This window comes from Mustela nigripes, chromosome 14 (genome assembly GCF_022355385.1).
Source record: "Mustela nigripes isolate SB6536 chromosome 14, MUSNIG.SB6536, whole genome shotgun sequence".
Lineage (NCBI taxonomy): Eukaryota > Metazoa > Chordata > Mammalia > Carnivora > Mustelidae > Mustela > Mustela nigripes.
Genome location: NC_081570.1, coordinates 87,668,744 through 87,688,671, shown reverse-complemented (window position 1 = coordinate 87,688,671; position 19,928 = coordinate 87,668,744).

Genomic DNA, 19,928 nt, shown 5'->3' with positions numbered 1-19,928 from the left:
GGAAAAAGCTATGACCATGAGGTGTCAACTTTATTGGGTGACACTCTGGCAGGTTTGTATTGTATAGAGGTGGACCACTGTACAACAGTAGTCTGCTCAGGGAGGCTCATGCGGGATTGCTACTCAGAAAGGGAGGAGGAAAGGGGAACTCTCAGGAGAGAGGGGGCTTATGTGTCTAGGTGATAGCATGTCAGAGCCCAGCAGAATGACAGCAGTGGCTTGGGGTCCTTATGGCCCAGGCTTTATCCTATCTATTCCTAGCAGATGTTGGTGAGGTTTCATGAGTATGCAAAGATAGCAGGCTCCAAGTGGCTAAAAATCTGTTTCTTTGGGTTGTTTCAAAAGCAACCAGATATGTAAATATTTTAGTTTGGCACCCGATGGCTTTTGAGCTAATGGGTTGCAGCCTGCAGTAAAGAAATAAACAACCCAGGGGCCAAGATATATACAGAAACCATCTTTTTTGCTTTATTTATATAACAATCCAGCCCTGGTCTCAAGTTGTTTTATAATCAAGTGTATATTGTTTTGTAGCACCTGAATGTGAAGCCAGTGATAATGCATTTCCAATACCCAGAATCGAGAAGAGCACAAAGGGGGATATCAAAACTCAGCTATAGCCAGTCTGCCCTTTTGGTGGGGAGAGCCAGGAGCATAGGTAAGAAAAGGAAAGGATTTGGATCAGTTCCAACTGTTTAGTTGTCAGAGCATTATGGTGGCCCCGGTGGCCCCCCACCCTGGCCACCTGTGTAGCCTGGGGTTTGTTATCTACCCACATGGAGCAAGAAGTGTCAGCGGTGCACAGATTCCTTTCTCATGTGACTCTTGGACTAGATCCTGAAAGACAGATTGGACCTCAGGGTGAGAGAGAAGACACGTGTTTCCTCTTCCAAGGGAGAACCGGCCTCGCCTTCCTGGCTTTTTTTTTTTTTTTCCCCTTTTCTGTTTTTGTTACTTCGTGTGGGGTCACCAGCAGAGAAGGTAAATGACCCCAGTCCTCAGTGACACCACCTTCTTCTCCAAGGTCATCCTTCTTGTCTCCTTTCACAGGTTCCCTCCTTCCACCTCAGCTGGCCCAGGAGTCTGGACTCCATTCTCCTCTCTGGGAGGTGCCCCTGCTGCTACGAGCAGGGTCTAACTCACATCTCCTGGTTTGGAGCACCCCTTTCAGCAGGAGAATCGTCACCTTAGGAGTCTGAGAAGGGCCAGAAATATAAGCACTTCCGCATTTAGTCACTTTAAATAATGCTTTCTCTGCCCAGAGGAGCACATCCAAGAAAGATGGGAGCAAAACCAAGTTAGCTGTTTACCCAGGCACCTCTCCTAATTGTGCTTAGGTCAGTCGTGGCCTGGTGTCTCTTCCTCCTGGGCTCTCTCATCTGCTATTGGGGTCTCTATGGACAGGATGTCCTCATCTCAGAGAACCTTAAATTACCAGCCTGATTACAAAGAACTCCTCTTGCTATAGCCTGTTACAAGGTCAGGGGCAACCCACCGTTGGTCCAGATGCATGCACATCTCTCCATTTTCAAGTCAGTCCCTAAGTCTTAGAATTACCAGTGGCTGCCTGGTGCAGGTTGGGTGCATGCACCAAAGTACACCATACAGTTTGAATCACAAAAGACAAAACTAGGAATACTTGAGAAAAGTTTAAATATTAATGAAATTTGGATCAATGTATGAAATAACATTCTAGTAATAGTAGTGATTTAAAAAAATGTGATAAGCTCTCTTCGAAGGAACTTTGTCAAGAAGTTGTAGATAGGTTCATTTTTTTACTAATAAGCTTAATCAGAGTTACCTGAAAAAAAAAATCTTTACAATACTAACACTAATAATTTGCATATAATTTATATCAGACTTTAAGTTATGTCAAATTATGCAAGTGTAAACAGTACAATTATAAATAACACACTCACACTGAAGAACAACAGATTATTCCTCAACACTGATTCTTCTTAATGTTGGTTTTACAGTGTCTTTTCTTTTGCTCTTTTTTCTGATCTTTATTTTCTTATATTTACTACCTAATGGTTTTTAATTAACATTTCTTTTATAATAAAATCTAAAATGATGCCAGCTCAGAGGCCATATATAATGTACTATATATAATAAATATAAATAAATACATTTATTCTATTTGTTTTGAGTACTATGCTAAAAGAATGCACTTATCTATAAAGGTTCAGTGAAATAAATTATATATTTTATAAATTCTCTTAAAATTAAAAAATCCTTTGGAAATCTGAGTCTTCAACCAAAATAACTAATACTCGTATCATACTAAGTAGCAGGATCCATTCTGAGTATTTAATCTTCATAGCCACCCTTTGATATAGGTGTTAACTTTTTCTTGGTACACAGAAGAAGAAACTGAGGCACAAAAATGAGAATACCTTGCTCAAGGTTGCACAGCTATAGTAGAGGGACTCTGTCTTGGGAGTCAGTTTTGAGAACTTGTGATATTTAAGCACTCCTCTGAATTATCTTCCTATAACAAACATAATGATTGCAAAAAATTGTATCATTATCAACAGGCTTATGTATTAATTTCATATAAATGATCTCTTAATTCTAAACCATTACATTACTTTCTTTAAAATCAAAATGCAGTTTTGAGTGCTTGTTCTTACTACACGAGGTGTTGTTACCTGAGATTATTAAAACTTACTAGTGATACCTACATATTCTTGCAAAGCTTTAAGATATTTACAATGCTGTAAATCACATTCAAAATATTCTGAAGCCAAAAAGTCTTTTCCTCACTTTGCAGGTAAGAAGCCTGAGTCTCAGAGAACTTAGGAAACTTTTCTAAAAGCATGCAGCTACTAAGTAGCCTTGCTGACACATGAGCTCAATATTGAGAACTGGTTTCAGTTTTTCTACTACATGACAAAATGTTCCAGGTTTTTATCTTTTTTTTTTTTTTAAGATTTTATTTTTTTATTTGACGGAGATAGACACAGCAAGAGAAGGAACACAAGCAGGGGTAGTGGGAGAGGGAGAAGTAGGCTTCCCACAGAGCAGGGAGCCTGAGCAGAGAGCCCTACATGGGGCTAGATCCCAAGACCCTGGGATCATGACCCCAGCGAGGAAAAGGTGGACGCTTGACGACTGAGCCGCTGAGGTGCCCCCAGGTTTCTATCCTTAAACAAACAAACAAACAAACAAACAAATAAAACACTCTACTGAGATTGTCTTTCAACCACTAGTGCTCTCTGAACTTGTTCAGGGGAAAACATGACTGCTATCATCAGATGTAAATTCCAAGAATAATCATCTCCTTTTTAGTATCTTCTCCCTTTCCTCAACTTGAAGTGGTAGTACAGAAAATATGATGTACATATATAAAAAATATTTTAATACCTCTGTATTTCCTCTGTCTTATTCCATTTGCTTTTTAAGTTAATGCTGATGTGTTCTCCAGGTGTAGAAGTTATGATATTACATCTTTCTTCTGATAGTTAGTAGTAAACACTAATCTATCCTTGAAGGCAAATCCTTGAGAAGTTGTCAGTAATTTGCGTTTTTTAATATTGTCACATTTATACTAAGTATTTGGATCTTGAAGATTTTAGGATTCACTTGCAACTTCATGGTTTCATTTATGTATTTTTTTTTAAATTATTTGCCACTCAAAGCATGTGAAAGGATGATTAAACATCAATTTGAACCAGTTCTAGCAAGCGGTTCGTTCTCCCAATGCGGTGTGCAGCCATGAGTGACTATGACTTCTGGTTTAGAGCTCCCAGAGAATGTTGGATGATTGAATTTGTGCTTATCAGATTGAAGTTTGAAAAATGTAGTGCCATTAGATTGATTTTTTTTTTCAAAAATATATGTATATATATTATTCACTAAGTTGAAACCCTTAAAATGTAGCTCTAAAGTGAAAACTCACTGTTTCTAGTTATGAAGTTTCTGGTATTAAAAAATGAATTAAATCATTGCTTTGATATATATGAAATTATTATAAATAGAATATATATAATGTGCTAATTTTCTTAAGAATATAAAAGTTCCTGTGTTGCTTCACCTTGCATATATATATGCAATTATAGATAGATTTATAAATATATAAAACAAAATCAAGGAAAATTGTTCTGAGTTGGATCTTTGTAGATAAGCAAAAAATAGATTCCCGATTACATTCTAATACAACCTAACCTAGTTTTAAGAATATGAATTCAGAAGATAAACCACCCAATGCTAAGCCCTACTTAGCCCCTTATTAGCTATGTAACTTGTATAATATTCTCTGTGCCATGTTTCTTTCTTCTTAAAATGGGACTAATAAAAGTATCTACCTTGTATGTTTCTTTTTTCAATAAAAATTAATTCAAAATTAATTTTCAATTAATGAAAATTTATGCAAAATGTGTAGAACACTTCCTGGCATATAATTAACACTATATAATTATATGCTTTATTAACTCTCTTCTGATATGTGTTTTGAAGCCACAATTTCTAACCTAAATTTTAATGCTTCACCTCTAAGTATACTAGAAACAAAGAAAAACATATGTGATTTTTTAAAATCAAGAACAAGTCAACAATACACACTACCACTGCTTCTTCTTCTTCTTCTTTTTTTTTTTTTTTAAGATTTTATTTATTTGAAAGAGAGAGCATGAGCTGAGGTGAGGGGCAGAGAAAAAGGGAGAAGCACACTCCTTGCTGAGTAGGGAGCCGGATGCAGGATTCGATCCAAGGGCCCTGAGATCATGACCTGAGCCAAAGGCAGATGTTTAATTGACTGGGCCACCCAGGCTCTCATACCATTGCTTCTATTCAACATTGTGCAATAGATACTATCCAGTGGAGTAAGAAAAATAAAAAAATATATAAGAATTGGAAAAAAAAAAACTGTGTTCACAGGTAATATGGATTTAAAGTCAATAGTATATATTTAACTTTATTTGTATGTACCAGCATAAACAGAAATGTAAATATATTAAAACTATCATTTGTAATATATCAGAAAAAATAAAGTATCCAGAAATAAATCTAACATATTTCCAAGACTGGAATGCACACAATTAAAAAATTATTGGAAGACTTTTATGAAAACCAAAATATTCATGGATATCAAGATGTCAATTCTCTTCAAATGTAGAGTAGGGTGAAGGTACCTCCAACTGAAATCCAAAAGGATTTTGCGAGAAACTTTCAAGTTGATTTTAATGATTATATATTGTAGAAAAGGCCTCAAAATAGCCAACACATTCCAGAAGGAGAAGGATTTCATAGTGGTACCTGCACTACTAAAACTCAACTTATTTTAAGATTTTACTAATTACTAAGAAGATCAAGAGTAGTTTGTTTTTAAGTGAGAAGAATAGGAGTATAAATCACTTTTTGGCTCTGGGATTATATTCAGTTCTCATTGGTACACTCCAGGAATGGCATTATGTTACTCAAACCTGGGGAACAGAAGGTGGTAGGTAACTCAGATGTCTATAAGTGTGCCAAAAGACTAGATTGCTTGAAACTTTAAGGGGCTATGGGGGCATGTAGTAGAAATAAAGTGGCCATGAACTGTACTTCCTCTCATTAAAAAAACTCTGTTCCTTTAGATTTTGGAGGCAACATACCGGTCCATCGTACTTATCACGTGACCAAGATGTCTCAAGTGGGATGCACTGAAAAAGAAATGTTGCAGTAGGTTCAGGCTGCAGTGTAAGATTCCTCCATCGTGCCATATGTCCTAGGAAACCAATATGTTAGAGATGTCACATTTGCATAAGGTTGCTGTGTGGTCTTTGGTAAACCCAAGAGCAGATGTCTAGGAAGTTTACAGGGAAATGCAACGCCATTTGTGACAAAACAAACAAACAAACAACAACAACAACAACAAAACCCACCACATTCTCTTTTTGTAAAATAAGTCCGAGGGCATGGAGTCCCTCTCCGTGGGACCTGCATTCTCCATTTTGAGTTGTGTATTATCAAGTCTACTGAACAAAAAGCTGCAAAGCAAAGAAACTAGTATAGTTTTTCTAAATGTAAAAGTATTGCATTTTCTTAATGACTTATTCTTTATGAGGTACATACCCAGGAATTTCCCTGGTCCAAAATGACGAAATGATACGAACATGTAGGAACAAAAGATCTCTTAATAGCCTAAGTTAATACAATAACATGCAAGTAGAGCGAATATATTTTACTAGATGAGAATTCATCATATGTCATAAATCTAATGAGTTTCTGTATTTCCTAGCTTTCTTACCCAGAGATTCTGAGTAAATTAGGAATAGACTGAAGAAGTCACATTGGCAAGATAGCAAACACATGGGGAAAAGCAGGCACACTGAGGAGAAAGAAAACGGGGCAGACAACAAAAATATCAAGGAATTAAAAAGCATGCAAAACAGGTGACAGTTATATGATTTTCAGTATTTCCTCAGTTATGTAATGAAAGGCCAAAGGTTATCTAAACCTCAGTCCTTTCTGAAGAGTCTATCATGTGGCAACACACAGTTTTACCAAATTGTAAAATCCTAAACTTCAAATCCTTAACATCTCAGGTTAATAATCAAACTGCATAATGTTCTTCAAAATCTACTTCAGAGTGAAATGATTACATATTTATTCTGCAATACTAAGTAAATGTAAAAACAAATTTTTACTCATAATTTGCACACACAAAAATAAACATGCCCTTAATGCATAACTTTGTAATGTCCAATTTGACATTCTAAAACATAGAAAGGAATCTCATTTATTCAGCATCATGGTAGAATTACATTTTCCAGGTAACATATTTTATTCATTTCAAGTGCAAAATAATCTTAATATACCCATTTTAATTATTTAATTTTTTCTCATGTATTTCAATACCTAATTTTAAATGTGTGCGAAACATAGTTTAGGATTTTCTATTGTTTTCTTTCGGAACATTTTTCTATCACCTTCATTTTCATTGCCATCATTTAATTCAGAACTAAATGATGTATATCATGTACAAATTTCCACATTCATTTTCCTGTGTCTGCCTTCCTAATACTCCCCCATTCTGAGAGTCATATAGAATATGCGGCACTTTAAATTTTGTATTTGACTCAATGATATTTTATATTGCTTATAGTATTTTATGAATATTAATTTTGACTCTCTGATATAGAACTACACCATGTACTCCTTAAGGCAAAGGTAAGGCTTTCATTATTTAATCAGCACTTTATCTTTTTAAATCCTAGAACAATATTAAATGTATAATGCCTTCTGAATAAATAACTATTTTTATGTTTTAAATGCAATTACAGTCATTTGAAAAATGATATTTTACACTAGCTTCATGTAAGTAGTTTCAAATTTTCTAAAGGCACAAAACTCTTTGATAGAATGAGACTTATATTTAAACTAGAAAAATATAAGCATAACAACTTTCATTGAAATGATTTGGGGGTAGCAGAGCTCACAAATTTTTCTTGCTTTCAAACACATGACCTCTGATGTATGTAAGTCTGAAAATGTCTTTTTTTATAATATTTAGTCTTGCTAAATTCTAGTATTGATGGATCAATTATTTCAGAATATAAAAATGTCAAAAACGTAAAAATACTTTCCTATGATTAGTATTTATAATAATTCGCCACTTTTGTAAGCTTTGTGTTCCAACTATATTCAAAAGTGTGTTTTGGGTTTTGAGTAGTTTGGGGTATCAGAAGTAACAGAGTCATCCATCCAATGCACACTTGGTGAGCACTTTCTATAGTGCTCTTAGGTGTCTTGCATTTTGATGGGGAAGACAAATACAAAGCACACATAATGTCAGGTGTAGTTAGGACTTATGAAGAAAAAAATGAAGAAAGGTAAGCTTGTTACAGATTTAGTGAAGGCATGTATATATATATATATATATATATATATATATATTTATTTAGAACTTTGATGCTTTTAAGATTCTCAGTTCTAGTCTGATGTCCAAGTTCAAGAGGAAGAACACTCAGCACTCAGGAGTTTCCAATCGTCCTGCTTTGGAAAGTTAGGACAAAGCTATTTGTATCTAAAACACGATGGTTCTTACACAGAAGGGACTCAACCTTGAAGCTCAAGGATTGAAATTTAGCATATTTAACCATTTGTTCATAGAATTGCAAAATTGCGTAGTGAAATAATATTAACTATGTGTGATAAGTATATATCAAAACTTTTTTTGTTGTTATTAGAGTAAGAACTTAAGTGGTTTTTATATGTAGGGGATGCAGTTTTGAAAAAGTTGAGTGCTACCAGTTTGACATCTGTTTGACATACTAAAAGTAGATTATATTTGTATAAATAAAAGTAGATTATATTTGTATAAATAATTATTCTCTAAGCAACTCAAAGCCTTTCAGAAATCTTCTTCATTAATCCATACAACTTTAAGGAAAATTTAAGAGACTGCCACCACTGTTTTTTCTCCAGGGGACTAAAAGTAAGGCACAGTCAGATTAAGCTGCCTTGCCCCAGGTCAGTCAAGCTTTTAACAGAAATAAGAATAGAACCGAGCCTACTGACTTTTTCCAAGGAGCTAGTTTCAGAACCTTGCCTCACAGTCAGAAGAGTGTGCTTTTTGCCATAACCAGAGGCAGAAAGGTAAAAATAAAAAATTGCCTATGTCAAAATCATGCCACCTTTGGAAAGGTTAGCTTTCTCATGGTTCACAAAGTAGGCTTTTTGCCTTTTATTTATTTATTTTTTTAAATACAGGAATCCAGAAACTATAATAAAGTTTTGGGAGGCCATTGAATGTGATTCTTCTTTCTGTTGCTAATATATCAATGTCAATATTTTCTATAAAGTATACACATTACACTGGACACTGTTAATAAACCGAACAAACACACACTTGCTAATCCAGTCTGTAAAGTAGCCATTAGTTTATTTTCACAAATGTTTTTGAGACCTGCTTAGTAGGAGTGGGACATGTATCAGGAGTGATAATGATATTTATAAAAGATTTTGTCCTCTGTTCTACTTGGAAGGAACAGGGATACGGGCTTGGGGCCCTTCTTAAACTGGTCACAGGTTGTATCTACTCAAGCCTCTGTGTTTCAGATTGAACTGTGTGAGTCAATTTCAGTAAGAGGAATGACTGACACTAGGCTTAGGGGAATGACTCTGATCCTGTAACCAGTGATTTTGAACGTCCCGTGTAGGCATTGGAACTGTACAGGAGAACACTCAGGAGAAAGAATGGGACACTATGCAATATATGAGCTCATCAGGGGGTCACTTGTATAGAGGAAGAGTAGTTACTATGCACTCTGAGACCCATACTCCTCAAAGCAGATGGCTCACAAGGAGTCTGAAAAATGTCTTTGCTGCTGCTGCTACCTATGCCTCTGGTGCCAGAAGAAAGCACAAATTGTACAAAATGCTTGGGATTTTTCCAGAAATACAGATAGCCCAAGGATGACTGAAACATAGGAATACATATGAAAATGGAGTGAGCAATAAAAGTAATAGTAACAATGAGAGGAATGGCAGTAGAAATTACTATCAGTGTACACAATGTGCTAGGTACCCAAAAAAATCAGTATAAAATCATTGGTGGTCTGCAAATACCTTCAGGTTTAAGGTATTGCTAGGAAATATTAAACTACTGAAGTTTTCAGAGCAGAGCTGAGCTTTAGAAACATTACTCTGGTTGTGGGATAATACTTTCACAGGTTTTATAATCAATTATGTTGAATTAGATTTGTCTTCCTGATAAATCAGACACCAACCAAGTTTTAGAGTTACTGTTTTAGGCCACTTACTATTGTAGTTATATAGACATGTCAGTCACTTTACAAGAACTAAAATTCACGCTCTGCTATTCACTATTGTGTGAGCCTGGGAAAGTTAATTTTCTCTATGCACTCAGGTATTAAAATCTTTAACATGAAGAGATAGTACCCAGATCTATTTCATGGGCTTTGGTGAGAATTGATTGAGTTAATACATTTAAAGATATTTACAACAGTGTCTTACAGACAGTAAACACTGATATAAAGGTTGTCATTTAAAAAAATACTTATTGGGCACCTGGGTGGCTCAGTGGGTTAATCCTCTGCCTTCGGCTCAGGTCAGGATCTCAGAGTCCTGGGATCAAGTCCCATATCGGGCTCTCTGCTCAGCAGGGAGCCTGCTTCCTCCTCTCTCTCTCTCTGCCTGCCTCTCTGCCTACTTGTGATCTCTGTCTGTCAAATAAATAAATAAATAAATAATATTTTAAAAAATGTTATAAAAAATAATTATTAAGGGGTGCCTGGGTGGCTCAATCATTTAATCGGCCAGCTCTTGATTTCGACTGAGGTCACTAACTCAGAGTTGTGACTTCACCATCATGAGATCGAGCCCCAACCTGCGTTGGGTTCCATGATTCACACACAGTCTACTTATCCCTCTCCCTCCCTCTGCTTACATGTGTACCCTTCCTATCTCTCAAATAAAAAAGAAATACTTATTAAGTAATATCCATTCTACAAATATTTATTGAGTATTTATATTCCTGGTACTGTTTTCATGTCTAGCAATATGGCAGGGAATAAGCAGATGAAGCAAACAAATTGTCCTCATTTATTGCAATAAAATACACAAAATTGTCCTCACATATTGCAAAACAAAACAAAACTGTCCTATATCTTGTAATAAAACAGCTGTATCTTGGGTGTTTGGGAATTTGAGGAAACAGAGGATTTTAAAATAGAGCTTATCACAGACTTTTGTTGATATATTGAATGGTTGAACATCTGACCTCTTTCTTGTTTCAGGAGGAATGCTTGCAGTATGTATGTCTGTGTGTTGGTGGAAGGCAAGTTCCCAGCTCATACTAGGAAATTTAAGATTTCTGTACTTTCTTCTTTCTGCTGTCTGGCAGTTGAAGCACTAGACGGTGACTGAGATTCTCCCAGGGAACAGTCAAGCAGTTAGAGCTAAGGATTATTTCACTCGGTGCACAGTGAAATTAAGGGCCCAGTGGTGCTAACAGCTGTGGGAGTTCAATGGGGCTGGGCCAGTGGCAGCACCGTGTGAATGACAAGGACTTGACACAGGTTATTTTATTTGCAACTTGTAGCTCCCTTTCATGGTCTTTGGACTTCCCAGCTATCCTTTCATTATGATTTTCACTATAGTCATAGTTGGTTTCTTTGTTTCCAACTGAGCATGTTCCCTGGTATACCTTTGATGACAGTCAAATCACTATCATTATAGCTACAAGAGTGAAGTCATGAGGAGACTTGAATTCATTCAACCAAAATATATGAGAAGCTTCTCTGAGTTAATCACCATAATTGAGCAAAAACAAGTATCATCTTTGCCCTCTTTAATCAAATATTGCACATATAAATTTGAAATTGCAGCTATAATAAATCTTTTGAAGGAAAGGTACATTATACATGATTATTTAAAGCAAGAGGATTTGACCTGATCAAGGATGTCAACATAGGCTTTCTTGAGGCATTGACAACTGATTTGAAATTAATGGTTGAATGGTTAACCAAAATAAAAAGCCAGTGGTGTGGGCAGGGGGGACAACAGTATTTCATGATTGGGCATTGCTTATTCACATTCCTTAAAGTGGGAAGAAGGATGGGAAAGGTCATTTAAGAATTGGGAAAAAATGTCCAGTTGTTAGATTATAGTGAATTGTAGAGTGAATCTAGAGAAATAGGGTACCAAATAACTAGGAGCCATTGGGTTTGGTGCAGGATTTTTTATCTCAAGTAATCACTTTTGTTTAATAGGAAGTAAGGGCCTAAAAGCAGAAGGAAAACCAATGAAATATTTAAATCGTGTGTGTAAGTAGATTAGGGGTTTTTAAAGTTGTATTTTAAAAATCTAACTTTGTGTCCAATGGGAATAATTAATTAGATGGGGAGTAAAAAGGATTTAGATACAACACTTTAGATATATATTGAAATCTAACAGAAACCTCTTCAGTGATGTAAATGTTATATTATCTAGGATGTTCATTTGAAATATGGCTGAATTTTAAGTTTTAAATTTTAATTTAAATAGCTCTGTGTGGCTAGTAGCTACCATATTGGAAAATGCAGAAAAGCTATTTCAACAATTCAAGCAAGAGATGATAGCAGGTCAGATTATACTCAAGACAATGGGGATGGAAAGAAACAGAAAGATTAGAGAAATTGAAAGATAATGTTAGATATGAAGATGAAGGAGAGGAAGGAATCAGGATGACTTGGTTTCTGGCTTACATAGTTGGGTTCATATTGATTGTAAGGTTTTACAGGCAAGATAAACATGACACCAGGCAAGGTAGGTGCAAGGCAAGATTTGTTAAAGGCGCCTTTGGGCGACGTTCCACGACTCTGGAGAGGGGAGTCAGGGAAGTCTCACTGGGAGTGGGTTGGGGGAGTCTTTTATCGGACTACAGAAGGGCATGGGTTCACATCCATACATGGTAAGGTATTTGGTGATCGGAGAGTATGAGGAAGTCCTGATGGTCCTGTTTCCTGCATAGGTATCGGGTTACTTATGGTGATGTGTCCTCACCATACGTCCTTTCGGTGGGAGAGTCATGGGTTAAGGAAGGGGGACGACCTGGAAGATGGTGGCCTGGTGGCCACTTTTATTGTTCCTCCTGCATTCCCGGATCCGCCGACTCAACATTCACTGAAGAGAGAAACATGGGAAATACCACTTTGTGGTAATGAGGATCATGATTTCAATAATGGGCTTTTTATGTTTCAGGTATAAGGTATCAAATAAGCAGTGGTATTTTTTTTTAATTTTATTTTTTAATTTCTTTTCAGTGTAACAGAATTCATTGTTTTTGCACCACACCCAGTGCTCCATACAATATGTGCCCTCCTAAATACTCACCACCTTGTTCCCCCAACCTCCCACCCCCCACCCCTTCAAAACCGTCAGATTGTTTTCCAGAGTCCATAGGCTCTCATGGTTCACCTCCCCCTCCAATTTCCCTCGACTCCCTTCTCCTCTCCATCTCCCTATGTCCTGTATGTTATTTGTTATGCTCCACAAATAAGTGAAACTATATGATAATTGACTCTCTCTGCTTGACTTATTTCACTCAGCATAATCTCTTCCAGTCCTGTCCATGTTGCTACAAAAATTGGGTATCCATCCTTTCTGATGGAGGCATAATACTCCATAGTGTATATGGACCACATCTTCCTTATCCATTCATCTGTTGAAGGGCATCTTGGTTCTTTCCACAGTTTGGTGACCATGGCCATTGCTACTATAAACATTGGGGTACAGATGGCCCTTCTTTTCACTACATCTATATCTTTGGGGTAAATACCCAGTAGTGCAATTGCAGGGTCATAGGGAAGCTCTATTTTTAATTTCCTGAGAAATCTCCACACTGTTCTCCAAAGTGGCTGCACCAACTTGCATTCCCACCAACAGTGCAAGAGGGTTCCCCTTTCTCCACATCCTCTCCAACACACGTTGTTTCCTGTCTTGCTAATTTTGGCCATTCTAACTGGTATAAGATGGTATCTCAATGTGATTTTAACTTGAATCTCCCTGAGGGCTAGTGATGATGAACATTTTTTCATGTGTCTGATAGTTAGCAGTGGTATTTATTAATCTGGAGTCAGAAGAGAGCTCTAGGTTAAAGACCTAACTTTATGAAAATAATTTTATGAATTATAGAAGCATGAGACAGCTGAGGGAAAGAATTTGAATAGAAAGAAGGATAAAATGCACTTGAAGAAACTCTAACTACTAATAAGTGAGTACACAAGAATGAATTACCCCACCATGAAGACTAGGACAACATCACACCATTATTTTTCTCTTTGTGACTCAAAATAAATGGCTTGAAGATATTTGGTAAGACTCAATCATCATTTAATCACTAAGAAAAAAATGCTCTTCTTTTTTATCTCAGATATTGGTGGTTCTATAAAAGATTAAATTTTTATGTTTCTGCACGGTTAGGGCTTTGTGAATACATTTTATTGGAACTTGGGTTAATAAAAAAGGCTTGGAAAACAAAAGATGATTCAAAAGGTTTTGAGAACTCTGGGAAATCTGTCCCCATGAGGTGTATGTTTACATTCAAGAGGGGATAAAACCAAGAACCATTAAAATGCTACAAAGTGTGTAAATGCATAGACACTTGCCTTATCTCCCCCTTTATTTATTTCTCTTTCAATGACTAAGAATCCAGAATTATTTCCCTTATATTTTCAAGGAGAATTTGTTTATAATACAGAGCTATCTCCCTCTCTCAGGAGGGCAGAGGTTCAGCATATACAAAGTGCCATATTCATATTTTGAGCTTCATCTCCTGTGATGTAGACATTGTTGTATGCATAGAAATGTCCATCTGGCTGTCACTAGGTAGACCCAGAGGAAGGAAAGATTAGGACAAGGATGACTATTGCAGTTATTGCTATAGGACATAATAATTTTCCTTGATCAAGAAATGTCATGTTTACTTTTAGGAAAATATGAATATTTAATAAAATTAATTTGAATGCATATTAAAGGTTAGCCATTTCTCTAATATTTGTTACTCTTTTGGCCATTCTTCAATATAGGTAGGTACTTCCAGTTTGGAAATAAGTAGAGATAGTAATGATCTTTATAAAGACAATATGTTTAAAAAAGAAAACTCTAAAAAACAAAAACCTTAAAACTTTCTATCTATATTATCTTACACAACTTTGAGCTACAAGCATATGTTCTTCATATTTAACGGTGCTTAACTTATTTTCCTTAATATTATTCTCATTTGCCCATTTGTAAAAGTCCTATTAAAATCATAAGCTAATTGAAGAGTAGGGTTATATCACATTTATTTGTGCTTTTACATGTGTATTGTTTTGCATCCGTGAATGTTTGTATAGCCTAAGTTGAATTGGCCAGATTTGATGTGGTTTGAAAACCTATACATGTAGCCCTGAGGTTCATAGAGAAAGACTCACCTCACTCTCCCTCACTCAATTTCCCCATAGCTCTATATTACCTGTATGAACCTATTCAAATCATTACTTTGGGAAAAGTTATTATATTATATTATATATATATATTTTTTTGAGAGAGCGAGAATGAGCACAGGGTGGGGGAGGGGCAAAGGGATAGAGAGGGTGAGAGAGAATATTAAATAGGCTCCATACCCCAGGCACAGAACCCATCTTGCTCATCTCAGGGCTCCATCTCACATCTCTGAAGTCATTACCTGAGCCAAAATCAAGAGTTGGGCTCTTAACTGACTGAGCCACCCAGATGCCTCTCCTTTTAGAATAGAGCTTGGATTTGTTGAATAAATTTACCATTTGGACAAAGATCATCACCAAAATAAAAGAAGACTCTAAATTATTACATTAGTTATATACATCATTCCATGAATATTTAAGAGTTCTGAGAAACAGTTTTATTGTGTCTTTCCCAAAAGATAAGTAACTTGCTTTTAAAAGGGAACAACTTTCTATAGAAAAGAGGAAAGAGTATTCATAGTTTTTCTTTTTCTTTTTCTTTTTTTTTCCTTCTGAGAGTCTTGTTTAATGCTTTCCATGATGCCTTATTTGGAGAGATATAGGTGTGTTCACTGTAAGAAACTGTTTCTTTTGGTTTATAATTTCCTTTTGTAGGTATTTTCACTGACGACTTTCCCAGAGAAATTCTATCTATATAAAATTGAACCTAGATATCAGCTGCTCCACTGAATTCTTGAAGTACCATCAAGGAAACATTGTAGTCACAAGTATGTCTAAAATTTGCTGGGATTGCCTCTCATATATTATGTTGTTAAATGATAATATCAATAAAAGGACACCGTGGCTGGATGGCTTTCTTTCTTTCTTTTAAGACATTCATTTTATTTGAGAAAAAGAGACAGAGAGATATGAGCAGGAAGGGCAGAAAGAATCTTAAGCAGACTCTGCACTGAGTGCAGAGTCCTACCCAGGGCTTGAACTCAAGACCCTGAGATCAGGACTTGAGCTGAAACCAAGAGTCCAGTACTTAACCCCTTAACCAACTGTGCCACCCAGGCATCCCACTGTGGCTTTCTTAGGCCTAGAGTTAAATGACAAGGGCTATGAAAGAAGAAGTGAGTTAATGGCTCCAATAAAGATACCAAGAATAGGAATAAGAGACAGTGTTAGGCTGTTAGTAATAGAAATACTTGCTCTATTCTTTTCTATCCTTCAGATTATTTTAGGAATCCTAACTCTTTGCTTCTTTGATTGAAAGAGGAGATAATTCCCGAATTTCTTACCTAACAGGTAACTGATAACATGTATTTCCCAATCTAAATTAAGTGTACCTCTACTACCAATATTAAATATTTGCATACTGAGAAAAATGGTTCAAACTTTGGCCTAATCTTGGATTTTAATGTCTTTTCAGAAAAGAGTAAATAGACATAAAATATCTATCCGCCCTCTTTCTGCATACATTCTGCATCTATAGGACAGTTTAGGACTACATAAGCATTTACTGAATAAGTTATACAAAAAAACTTCCAAAAAAACTTTAAACATTATTTGAAGATACATAATACATAAATTCAGTAAATATCAATATATTCTATATGCCAGACTCTGAGTTACCTTTTAAAGGGTGGAAAATATAACAAAGAAAGAAATATATAGTATGTAAGGGTTAATACATCATGGAGAAAAATAAAGCAAAGAAGGATGGGGGATCGGTTATTTGTGGGAGAGTGTATCGTTTTAGTACAGACAGGAAAAACCTCATTGACAAGGTTCCGTTTTCTAAGCAACTTATCTGGACTAAGAGAATAGAAATATTGGAGGAACAATGAGTAAAAAGCAGTGCTCATTGAATGTGATTGATTTATTCCAGAAATAGCATGTGAGGACCAAGAAAGGGATGAGAGAGATCAGGTCAAAGATATATACAACCTGTGCCTAATGACACAGAACATTTGTGGCTATGTTAAACATTTAGGATTTAATGTGTGAAATCGGTGTCTACTGGAGGGGTTTGAAGTGAGGAAAAATACCTTATTACATTTTAATAAGGTTACTCAGTTTTATGGAGAACAAGTATAAGTGAAGGACTTCTCCATGGAAGAGAGGATAATGGTTTGGAGAAGATGGTAGCACCAAGGTGGTGAGAGACAGTTAAACTTGGGTTTTATTTTAAAAGAAGACAATTACACACAGATTAGACACAGGATTTAAAAGGAAGAATGGTGCCTTAAATTACATAGAAAAAGAAGAATATAGAAAGTAAAGATTTGGGGGAAATAGATCATTCAGTCTGAGGACACATTAAATTTGAGGGTATCTAGACTTCACAAAGGGGATGTAATGTGGACAGCCAGATAGTCAAGTACAGACCTCACATAAAAGATCAGAGATGGAAATAAAAGTTGGTGGTCATAATTTATAGTGAATACATAAATGTAAAGTGATATCATCTGGAGAGTAAAAATAGAGGAAAAAGAGGACTAAAAGACAGAGCCCTGGGTCTCTCCAATATTTAGAAGCCAGAAAGTTGATAAATAACCAGCAAAAGAAGATTGATAAAGAGTATCTGGTGATGAAAGAATAACTTTCAGGAAGTTATTAACTCTGCCAAATGCTTCTGGAATTTCAACTAAGAAAAAGAATACTTTTGACCATAAGTTGTAACAGTGTATGGGACATTAAAGGAGGCATTCTTCCATGTATATAGATATGAAGTTAATTGCATATTTTGTAGCTGTGGTATAGTACCATTGTAATATCTGGAGCAGCAGCTCACAGGGAGATTTTAGACAATTAATTCCTGAAGTAAAAGCAAATAATTCTGTCTTGCTCATAAGTAGTCATAACCCACCAAACAGTACAAATGGTACAATCCTGTACCAAAGCTGAATGTGTGGAGAAAACTGGGAAGAAACGCACTGTTCTACATAAGAACACAGAAAGAGTTTGCTTGTAGAAAATATTTATCTCCATTTTTTTACTTTGTGTGTTTAATTTATAGCTACAGAGAGGGGTGATGGAAAAAAGGAGGGGAAGAAGATTATGGACACATGGAGATGACAGAAGGACACAGAGTGACTGAATAAAATCTTTTATATCAAAGATAGTTAATACTGAATTTCATATTTGTAACTGGCAAACCCCTTTATCATACCAATCTTTCAGTAACATCTACTCCATCTACAAAGAGCTTGGGTGAGTATTTTGTTTTTCTTTGACTTGAAGGAATGGAGCTGAATTGCAAATTGGTATCAATTTCTACACATAGAAAACATAGCAAATAGAAGATACAGGGTTCAGGGCAGAGAGTAAAAATTCAGTGAGAAACCATGTGAGTAACAGCATGCAAAAAACGGCAGAGTTGCAGGAATAAATAAAGCAACATCACTAGACCGACCATGAATGTGATGTGGAGCTTCAAAGCAAAGTTATCTCAGTGTGTTGAAGACCTTGTGACCCAAGCTGTCTCAGGGATAATATAAGATGTGAAAGCAAATAGATGCACCTTTCAAGGAGAAAATCAATATGCCTCTTTCATCAATAGGTTTTGCTTGGTTAATTATTAAGTTTCCCCAAAGAGTGAATTATTTTTAGAAGTATGAATAATGATATGAAATAAAAGAGGGGAAAAATCATTCAGGCTCACCTTAAATAGGCCATCGTTATTTAAGGTAGGATTAAGCCAGGTAGACCAGAGACATAAGATCAAGTTTTTTTTTTTTAAAAACACGCATGTTTCTATGTTCCTAGTACCATCTATTTTATTAACTGTACATGCAAAGTGGAGCTTGAACTCAGAACTCTGAGATCAAGAATCACATGCTCTTTGGGGAGCCCAAGTGGCTCAGTTGGTGAAGACTCAGACTCTTCACTTTGGTTCAGGTCATGATCCCAGGGTCGAGAGATCCATTCCCTTCTTTGGACTCCACTCCCAAATGGAGATTTTCTCTCTCCTTCTGCCTCTGCCCTTCCTCCTGCTCTCTCTCTCTCTCTCTCTCTATCAAATAAATAAACAAATCTTTAAAGAAAAAAAGAAAAAGAGAGAGAGAGAGAGAGAGTCAAATGCTCTACTGACTAAGCCAGCCAGGTGCCCCTAGGGTTAAGATTTAAAAGTATAAATGATGAATAAAGTCGTCTCTGTTAAATTTGACACTTCCTACCTTTACAATCCAGTATCTTTAGGTTTGCAAATGCACTCTAAAAAATTTCTGGATTTTGTCAGACAACACACAGCATTGGGAAATGCCTTATAAATGCTACAAGTTTGGGCAGGATGAGGTTTTGGGAAGATTTGGTTTTTAGGGGTTTGGAATAATGAGTTCTTAAGAATTTTCTATTTAAAACACAAACATTCCTTCCTGCTTCCAGATCCAGTGTTATGGAAATGTGAATTATTGTCCAAAACAAAAGGGGCTCAATTAGGGGCTTAAATCAGTTACTGCTTCATATTCCTTTCCCTTAAAGTTTCCAATGGTATTGCTGGTATCTGTATATTTAAAACGTTTTTATCCCTACCTGGCCATTGTATACAAGACACCATGGTTCTTTTTTTTCCTGACTGGCTTCAGTGGCTCTAAACTTCCCAACAAAATGAAGGCTATGCAGTTCTACAAGCAAAGACACTCAATAAATATTTGCTTAAAGATTGATAATTTGCATATAAACATTAAATTTTTTAAATAAATTTTATTTTGGGGTGCTCTGGATGGCTTAGTTGGGTTAAGCGCCCAACTCAATTTCAATTCAGGTCATGATCTCAGGGTCATGGGATTGAGCACCTCATCATCAGGCTCCATGCTGGACATCGAGCCTGCTTGAGATTCTCTCTCTCCCTCTATTCCTGCTCCCCTCTGTCCCTTCCTCTCTGAAAAATAAATAAATAAATAAATTTAAGATTAGTTTTAGAATTATAGGATAATTGCAGATAGTATTGAAATCCCCATACACTGGACACTGTTCTCTATTAACATTTTACATTAGTATGGTCCATCTGTCATAATTAATGAACAAGTA